The sequence below is a fragment of the Elephas maximus genome, chromosome 6 (genome assembly GCF_024166365.1).
Source record: "Elephas maximus indicus isolate mEleMax1 chromosome 6, mEleMax1 primary haplotype, whole genome shotgun sequence".
Taxonomy (NCBI): Eukaryota; Metazoa; Chordata; class Mammalia; order Proboscidea; family Elephantidae; genus Elephas; species Elephas maximus.
The window spans coordinates 119,246,784-119,257,455 of record NC_064824.1 but is presented as its reverse complement, the minus strand read 5'-3'; positions in this window follow the sequence as shown (position 1 = coordinate 119,257,455).

The following is a 10,672-nucleotide window of genomic DNA, read 5'->3' as shown; positions in this document are numbered from 1 at the left end:
CCAGCCGATACACCGCACGCGCAGCCACCATCCTCTGTCAGTGGAAGCTTGATTGTTGCTATGATGCTGAGCAGTTTCAGCAGAACTTCCAGATGAAGATGGATTACGGAGAAAGGCCTGGTGATCTACCTCCAAAATTCAGCCGATGAAAACTCTATGGATCACAACAGTCCAATCCACAGCTGATCATGGGGATAGCACAGGACCAGGCAGTATTGTGTACTGTTGTACATGCAGTTGTCATAAATTGAGTACCAATTCAATGGCAGTGAACAACAATAACAACCTATTATAAATTCATTCAAGACAGGGCCTTTGCTTTTTATCTTCTGAATCCACTATAGGATGTAGCAGAGATATTTACATATAATTGGTATCCAATAAATATTGGTATCCAGTAAATATAGGTGAATGCTCAATAAAATAACCAAAACGGAGCCCAAAACCTTAAAAAAAAAAAAATCAGAAGCAGCTATTTGTAGTGAGGGTAGATGATATGGGATTGACCACATTCTCTGCACTTAATCCACTGTGAACTTACCAAAGTGAGCTTGAAGCACAATTCTGTGATAGCATTTAGAAAAGCAGACACAGTGATCCATTCTGTCCATTGCTACTTACACATGGCCTTCAGTTTGAAACAGAAATTAAAGCCCTTTGAGCTTCTATCAGATGCCAGGCACTGGGACCAGCATACAGGCTCACATTTAGTTGTTATTCCAACCTTGAGTATGACTGTCCTCCTTTACAGCTGAGGAGAGTTGGCCTAGATGTTAAGTAACTTCCCAAGTTCATGCAGCTGATAAGTAGCATAGCTCAGAGCTTCTCCATCTTCTCATATCACTTGGGAATCATGTTTAAATGTAGATTTTGATTTAGTAGGTCTGAGGTGGGCCCTGAGATTCTGCATTCTAACACACACTAGTGATGTTGAAACAGCTGATCTATTTCTACTTTTTAAAGAGCAAGAGTGGAGCCAGAGTTGAAGTATGAGGGCCCTGACAGCCCCATCACAAGATTGAGTGACTGACACCTTGCTGATATAGTGAATTCTGTAATGATGGGTCAGAACCGCCACTTCATTCAGGTTCTCTCTCCCACATTTGCCTTTGCGTTTACAAGCTACTATCATCACATGGAATTTTGCCACCTCCCTCCTTTTCCTTCACCTTCTTAGCATCCTTTGCCCATGTTTCTAGCTGGAAGGGGTTTGGATGTTCTAACATTTGGAGGTCTAGTATATGAGGGAGAACTAACAAGGAGAGAGAAAAGAAGGAAACTGTGAGGTAGAGGGAGGGTCAAGAAAGAGATGTCCCAGTGAGTGAAGAAAGTGATTCAAGACAGAGAGTGATCAGGGTCTAATGCAGCTAATGAGTCAGGATTATTTTAACATTATGGCTTCTTTGAGGGACTCTAATATTGTAGTCTTCTTAGGGATACCTGCAAACTATCAGGCTGTCCAAAACCAGTTATCTCTTCCATTGTTTTGGAATAATTTCCAGTATTCAAAGACACATGTTTGTAGAATATTGGGTTGCAGCCACTAGACTGTACCCACCTGTTGGTGAGGTAGAACAACTGATGCTGCTCTAGCATGGCATTAAACAGAGTAAAACCCAAGGCAGATTGATTTTAATCTTTCCACCACAATTTGGCTTACTACCACAATACTTACCAAATGAAAAATGAACTGGTTTGGTATTAAGGATTGTCAACTAATAATTAATCCCTAAGGGTTAATTCTGCACTAAGCCTACTTGATCTTTTTCTTTTTTTTTTTTTTTAACCAATATAGTCATAAAGAACAAAGAAGCATGTTCATGGAGAACTCCTGCTGACCCCAAAGGAAAGAATGTCCCAACCACTCTGCCTTCCACAGGCAGGGAAAGGGCAGGAGGGCTCGTTGGAGGGAGAAAAGCTCTTTGCAGTGCTTAATGAATGGCAGGATTTGGTATCACTCAAATCAAAGCATGTGGCGAAGTTTCTACTAGACGTTGCTCTGTGTTCTTACGAGACCACTGACGGAGCAGGGCAAGGCTGGTCAAGTAAATGGACCGCACTTTGCTAATGTGTTATGGGCCTTGTTGGACAGGGTCCAGGCAGCTAAGGGTCACCATTCTGGGCAAAGGACCAAAACTGGGGTGGTTCAACTGATTCAAAGGGCTACAAACAGAATTGGCAGGCAGCCAGAGGGCAAATACAGACGTCATGGCATTGGGTCAGAGGGAGTGTAGAGACAAGAAGGCCACAGGGCACACACGGTATGAGGTCTGGCCCTCCAGAGGTCAATGAGGGGGTGGACAGGCAGGCAGGAGGGCAACTGCAGCAACAGAAGGAATGGCTGACTCACCAGGCACAGGTGTGGGGGTCAGGCATAAGGGCCTTCAGGAAATTTCAGACCATGGTGCAGGGCTGGGATTCTGGAAGAATAAGACTATGGTAAATGAAAACACATGCCCTTGTCAAGGGGGTGACCACTGTAGCAGTTCCCTGACCTTGCTTTTTTTGTCTTTTCTATACTGTGTTGTTGTTGTTGTTAGATGCTGTCAAGTCAGTTCCAGTTCATAGTGACCCAGTGCACAACAGAACGAAACACTGCCCTGTCCTGTGCCATCCTCACAATCATTGCTATGTTTGAGCCCATTCTTACAGCCACTGTGTCAATCCATCTTGTTAAGAGTTGTCTTAGGTTGGGTTCTCTAGAGAAGCAAAACCAGGAAAGTGTAGAAATACACAGAGAGATTTATATCAAGGAAATGTAACATGCAGGTGTAGAAGCTGGAAGATCCCCAGTTCATGGGTCAGCATAGAGGCTTCTCCTGATTCACATAGCCGCAGGGGCTGGTGAACCCAAGATGGGCAGGTCAGACAGCAGGGCTCTTGCTCACAGGCTGTGAAGATCAACTAATCCCAAGACTGGCAGGCAAGACCACAGGTAAACTGCTAGTTCAAATCCCAAGAACCGGAGGTCAGACAAACAGGAATCAGCTGCAGGATCCAGAAGGAGCAAAAGCCCACAAGCCTTGCCAGAATATCCACTTATATTCAATCAGTCCACATGCCCAAGGAAACTCCTTTCAACTGATTGGCTAATCACAGCAGATCCCATCATGAGGGATGATCACATCATATCAAATCTCATCATGGAAGTGATCACAGCATCATCCAACTGTCAAGCCACCGAGAATCATGGCCCAGCCAAGTTGACACACAACTTCAACCATCACAAGAGTCTTCCTCTTTTTCACTCTCCATCTATTTTACCAAGCATGATGTCCTTCTCCAGGGACTGGTCCCTCCTGATAACATGCCCAAAGTAAGAGAGACAAAGCCTCACTATCTTTGCTTCTAAGGCACATTCTGGCTGTACTTCCTCCTAGACAGACTTTTTCATTCTTCTGACAGTCCATGGTATATTCAACATTCCTTGCCAATACTATAATTCAAAGGCATCAACTCTTCGTCAGTCTTCCTTATTCTTTGTCCAGCTTTTTCATGTATAAGAAAAAAAAAAAATGACTGAAAATACCATGGCTTGGGTCAGGCACACCTAAGTCTTCAAAGTGACATCTTTGCTTTTGCTTTTTGCTTGCTTTTTGCTATCTGTCAAATACCAGTTCCAGATGGCCCTTTCTGGAGGCTGTGAATGAGAACGGGCAACTGGCAGCCAGCTGAGGTAGGGTATGAGGCAGCTGAGGAGAGGCAGCTGAGGAGGGGCAGCTGTTTCTCCTGGTTGTACCATATCTACACTGGAAGGAAAGTGCGGGGAGGAATGAATTGGCCCCACCACCGAAACCCTGACTCCTGCCACTACCTTCTTGCTTGTATTCATATTATCATGTTGCTATCATGATAATTATTATTATTACTAACTTACCAAATCCTTATTGAACAGTACAATATACTTTGTTCTTTGCATTCATTATTTCATTTGCTATTGTTAGGTGCCATCGAGTTAGTTCTGACTCATAGCCACCCCACATACAACAGAACAAAACACTGCCTAGCCCTGTGCCATCCTCATGATCGTTGCTATGCTTGATCCCATTGTTGCAGCCACTGTGTCAATCCATCTTAACAAGGGTCTTCCTCTTTTTTGCTGACCCTCTACTTTAACAAGCATGATGTCCTTCTCCAGGGACTGATCCCTCCTGTCCAAAGTATGTGAGACAAAGTCTTGCCTCCCTTGCTTCTCAAGAGCATCCTGGTTGTACTTCTTCCAAGACAGATCTATTCATTCTTTTGGTAGTCCATGGTATATTCAATATTCTTTGCCAACACCATAATTCAAAGGTATCAGTTCTACTTTGCTCTTCCTTATTCATTGCCCAGCTTTGGCACGCAATATGCGGTGATTAAAAACACCATGTCTTGGGTCAGTCACATCTTAGTCCTTAAAGTGGCATCTTTGCTTTTTAACACTTTTAAGAGGTCTTTTGCAGCAGATTTGCCCAATGCAATGCGTCGCTTGGTTTCTTGACTGCTGCTTCCATGGGTGTTGATTGTAGATCCAAGTAACATTTTACAACTCTAGAAATCAACAGATGCTCCTTTTCTATTTATTGTGGTAAATACATATGTCACAAATCATTTACCTTTTAGATATTCTGCACATGGAAAATTCAGTGACATTAGTTATGTTTATCATGTGGTTCAACCATTACCGTTGTCCATTTCCAAATGTTTCCAGCACCCTTAACAGAAGCTCAGTGTCCCCTAAGCAGTGAGTCCCTCTTTTCCCACTCTTCCATGCATCGCTGGTAACCACTAATAAACTTAGGTCTCTATACACTTGCCTATCCTAGATATTTCATATAATTGGTTTCATACAATACTTGTCCCTTTGTGACTGACTTATCTCACTCAGCATAGGTGTTTTCAAGGTTCAGCCATGTTGTAGCATATAACGAAGTAGATAATCTTCTATCATTTTACAGGTAAAGAAACCTGGGTTCAGAGAATGTAAGAAACTTTCCCAAAGTTACACAATTGGTAAAAGGCAGATCCAGGATTAGAGATTATTTTCTTTGTTCCAGACCAGAGCTGGCTTCATGGGCAGGTGACCTGGATAGTCGCACAGGACCTCAAGCTTTCTTTAATGCTCTGTTGTCACCATCTTGGAATTCTGAATGATTTTTTGACCAGAAGCCCTCCTTTCCATTTTGTACTGGCCCCTACAATTTATGCAGGCAGTCCTGCTCAGCTCCTGTGTGCTGAACTACTACACTGAACTGCTGTCGCATTACCACCTACTCCCATTGATTTATAGTATCATGGAGAGCAGTTTACCAAAGTAATGTAAAACCATTGAAATTATTATTGATTTTTTTTTCCCTAAGGAAAATAGGAGAAGATATTGGCTGGAGGATTGGGCTGGAGGCAGAGGTTGGCTGCAGGTTTGTGGAAACAGTTTGGAAAACTGAAGACACTGAATAAGAATAATGGAATGTCCAAATTATGAAGAATATGAAATTATGGATAAAGTCTTAATGAAAAGTTTTCACACCTCAGGATATGTTTACTTGCCATTGCTGTAAAAGTTTAAAAATTAAAGGCATTCAGTCAGTCACCTGAACGTTTTGTCTACATGACTAGGAATGAGTTGTAGGGTTTAAACAGGAAAGTAAATGCATTCATTAACTCTATCAAAAATACTACGGTTCTCCTCTTTGTTTCTCCATGTGGGACCACCTCTGCAGACCTCCAGTGTAACACCCCCAAGGTCAGAGCCATCCCTCTTGGCCAGCTCTGGCTCCAAGGAAGAACATCAATTTGCTGACCTGGACCACCCTGTCATACAGACATCCTCTGCCTTCCTCCCACACCACAGTTTATCAAAAGGACAGAGCTGAAGCTCTCTCTGAGCAAGAGCACAAAACCATGCACATAAAATTAAGCAGGAGTCTAGGAGTATGGTCGTTTGAGAGTTCCAAGCTAACTTTTTAGCGTCTTTAGCAAGTCAGTTAAGAGCGCTAACTTCAGCACTTCCTTGCTTGAGCCCTGTATTTGTTTCCTAGAGCCGCCAGAACAAAACATTACAAACTAGATGGCTTCAAAGAACAGAAATATATTGTCTTAGAGTTCCGGAAGCTAGCAGTCCAAATTCAGGGTGCCAGCAGGGTCATGTTCCCCATGAAGTTTTTAGGGGAAGATCTTTTCTTGTCTCCCAGTTTCTGGTAGCCCCAGGCTTTCTTTGGCTTGTAGATGCATCTTCACGTGCCTGTCCTTCCTGTGTCTATGTCTCTGTGTCTCTCTTCCTCTTTTATAAGGACATCAGTCCTATAGTGTTAGAATCCACTCACTCTAGTAGGACCTTGTATTAACTGATAGTATTATCAAAGACCCTATTTCCAAACAAGGTCATGTTCCCAGATACCAGAGGTTAGGACTTGAATATAGCTTTTTGGAGGGTGCAATTCAAACCATAACAAACCTGAAGGTTTATTGCCCAGGAAATAAGTCATGGGCTGTGGACATAGCACATAGCAGAACAGAGCTTCTTATCTGGAACGCTATGGTTTCTGAGCACAGACATCGATGTTCCTTCAATGTTGATGTGTGTCAAACAAAACACCCATCTCTCTACCTAAACCAACAGAAAGCAGGTTGAACTTCAGCTTCCTTTCATCCAACTTAATTTTTTTCCCAACTGCTGATTCCAACTCATGGCAACCCCATGTGTGTTAGAGCAGAACTATGCTTTCAATGGCTGATTTTGCAGAAAATTGGGATATTCATCTCTCATGATTGTGACACCTGCCGGGACAAAGCAAGGACTACAATGAACGTGTATTTAAGTCATGAAGTTACTGATTTTAAAAGTCTGACTGTTGGTGGGACATGTTATTTTTTTTGTAGAAAGAATTCCACGTGACATATCTTTATTCCACTCCTGTCTACATACACACCGCGAAGCAGAAAATGGAAGCATTAATTGAATTAATTGGTAACAGAAATTTGTTTGCCTGAACTACCTGGATATGGCAGGCATAAGTGAATCTGTATTAAGGAAGAAGTAGTATCTCTTCTACATTATTCAGCTAATCATGACTTTATTCTTTTCATTTTTATTTTTTACTTATTCATTTTAATAGACTATTTTTAGAGCAGTTTTAGACTTGAGATACAAATTAAGATTTAAATTGAGAAGAAAATGTCATTTAAATTTATATTTGAGGAAAAGTACAGAGTTTCCCCACACATGGTTCCCCCCGTGAATAATTGTTAGTATGATATGTTTGTTACAATTAATGAACAAATATTGGTACGCTATTATTAACTGAAGTCCACAGTGTATTCATATTTCTTAAATTTTTATCTAACGTTCTTTCTCTGTTCCAGGATTCCATATCACATTTACTCATCATGTCTCCTTAGTCTCCTCTTGGCTGTGACAGTTTCTCAGATTTTTCCTTGGCTTTGATGTCCTTGACAGTTTTGGGGAGCATTGGTCAAGTATATTGTAGGATGCTCCTCTATTGCAAGGTATGACTGTTGATGATGACCTTCGTCACCTGACAGAAGTAATATTTGTAAATTTATTCTTTTTCCCCCTTTCTACACGGTACTCTTTGAAGGGAAGTCATTCTGCAAAGCCCACACTTCAGGAGTGGGGAGTTATGCCCCCCTCCTTTGGGGAGAGTGCTGCTGTGTGCTGCTGAGTCAATTCTGACTTGTAGTAACACTACAGGACAGAGTAGAACTACTCCCATAGGGTTTCCTAGGCTGTAAATCTCTGTGGAGCAGATTGCCAGGTCTAGGTCTTTTTTCTCTTGGAGCAGCTGGTAGGTTCAAACTGCCAACCTTTAGGTTAGTGGCCAAGTGCTTAACCATTATGCCACCAGAGCTGATTTAGGGCAGAATAGCTACATAAATTCTTCCTATGGAAAGAGTTGTCTCTTCTACCCCACTTATTAGTTTATCCCATCATCTACTTATATCCATATGGACTCATGGATACTTATTTTATACATTAAGTTATAACCCAATACAGCTTTACTTATTTTGCTGCTTAAATTGTTCTTTCCGCTGGTCCTGTGTCCCTGTGACATAACCTCATCAGTGTGAGGTTTTGTTTTTTTTTTTTGGTTTAATGTTTTAACACTTCCTTCCTTTCTGGCATTACAAGATGCTCCAGGTTCACCAAGTATCTTTCCTTCCCCAGTCTTGGAATCAGCCATCCCTCCAAGGAGCCCTAGTTCATTTTATTGTAAAATGGTATTAGGAACCAAGATCTGGGTACTAGGTGTGCTCATTGTTACTGCAGCGTCATTTTTTTCAGGCCTTCTTAGCTGACAGAGCAAAGAAATACATGTGTATATATACAGATACCTATAAATATTTCTATATGTAACTATACTAATCACTTGACTTTCCTGTATCCATATACTTGAAGAAAATATGTTCCACAGCTCCTCTTATCCCAACGCTAGGTATAAGCCACCTTGAAAATTGGAATGCCTCCCTATGTCAGTCACTGATATGGCAACACCTGCCCTTGAGGAACTTTCAGCCTATTAGGGAAAATAGACTTATATGCATATAATTTCAATAAAATATAGCAATTTAATAATCTCAAGAGAAATGTTCAGATTGCTAACAAAGTACATAGGAAGATCACTTAGATCGGTTTGAGAGTTTGGGAGAGAGCAAGCTTAAACAAATCTATCAAACATTTTTGAATTATAAATAAGAATTCACTAGAAGAAAATTAGAAAGCATGTATGTGCACAGCATGGAAAATTACATGAAAGTGCAACTCAGCAGGAAACAGTAGATAATTTTACTTTTATAGAATAATTCTGAGACAGTGAGTGTCATGAGGCTGGAGAGTTTTACAGAATCCAGGTCATTGGGAACGGAGCTGTATATATTAAAGAACCAGGATCCTCCTAGTATAGTGTTGGTGTCCATGCTATGAGAATGGCAAGGATAATACTGATGGATGATAACAGCTATTTATTGAGCACTTACTATGTGATAAGCATTATCTCAGTTAATTCTAGGAGACAGGGGCTATAATTAATGTCATTTAGCAGTGGAAGGTCTGAGAATCAGAGAAGTTCAGCAATGTACATGGAGCCACAAATGCTGATTCCTCACAATGTGTTCTTAACCATCACTTGGAATAAGAAAACCTTACCCTTCCAGTCCCCAGGTTATCCATTTATTTAGGAGATAACAAATTATCTCCTAAAGAAAACAGAGTTCAACAAGCTCCAGAGTTGATGGAGGCCTCTGGGCTATATTTAGATCAGAGAACAATGGCTTTTAGAGAGTAATAAACAGGCTGAAGACAGGAGTTTCTTCCTCATGAAATAGGTGCACCCCGACCAAATGTTTCTGTAAAATGTTTAAGCTAAACCATTGCTTCTTTCATAATGAGAAGAAATGGACAGATAAATCTGCGAGGTGTCTGTAACCCAGTCCTCAGAGGTGATGTGTCAACCGGGTCTCCCCCTCCTTATTCATTGAGATTTATGACTGGCAAGCAGATCTGATCATCCGTCATGGTCCTGCTAATGGGATTCTGGGTAAGAACAAGTTCAACTCCTGAGGGCTCAGAGCTGCTTTGTCTACACACTATTAGGACAAACCATGGAAAAATCCAGCAGAGGAATGAAACATACAGTCAACCTCATCAACGCTTTGTGGAATGAGGGGATCAAATTTCACAAAGTGTTTGCTACCCTGGTTTTTGTTTCTACCTAGGAGCATGTGAGGTTTTTTGTTTGTTTGTTTTTTAGGAGCATGTGGCATCCTACAGACCCATTGAGAGAGACCAGCATTTCTATCCTGTCCTGTTCATTGGGTTCTTGTGTGACATCACAGGATTGGGGGTGAGCTTAATAGAAGGAAGCAAGAGCCATAGAAGGAAGAAGGTAAAACATTTTAAGAATGCAGACTAGGAACCTAGGCCCAAGAAATGTATAGGTGCTAATAAAGCATGGTTCAGCTGGTTGTGCCTTTGCCACCTTTGTGATTCATAAAAGCAGAAATGCAATCCCTTCATCTGCATGGCCCAGAGCTCCCTGTGTAGGAGGAAAGCTTTTGGGTTTCAAGCTCACTTCAAATTTATTTATACATATTTTAAGCCCTACTGTGTTCTTCCCTAGAAAAAAAATGTAAGGTGGATATAACTCCTGTAATTCCTGCCTAAGACCACCACGATAAAGCAGGCCTGCTCACCTTGACAAGTTAATACCTGTCACCCACAGTAGCTGTGGGTAACATATGTGTAAGGTTTTGTGTGCTAACCATATACAATTATGATATAGTTTAAATCACCTTTTGTTGTTGTTATTTGTTTTGTTTAAATTAGTATGTGTTTAACTTGAGTATATTACAGAAAGGGTGATTCTAAGGACTCTGGGAAAAAGATACTTCTCTTGGTCAGTGAGCAGTGGGGTGACCAGGTCAAAGTGGATGAATTCAATGTTTTACCATTCGAACAAAAACCAAACCAGGGAAACTCAATAAAATTCTCAAATACAGAATTTTTTTTTTTAATTTTTATACCACCATAATTAACGCGATAGATTAAAAAATAAGTTCAAGGTCAGAAATGTAGACATAAGTTATGCCATATCTTCTAACCTGACTGGCCCTGGTTTAACAAGACCTCCTTGTCACATCCTCCCGGGCACTCAGCTTGCAATTGTCTGTTTTAAGA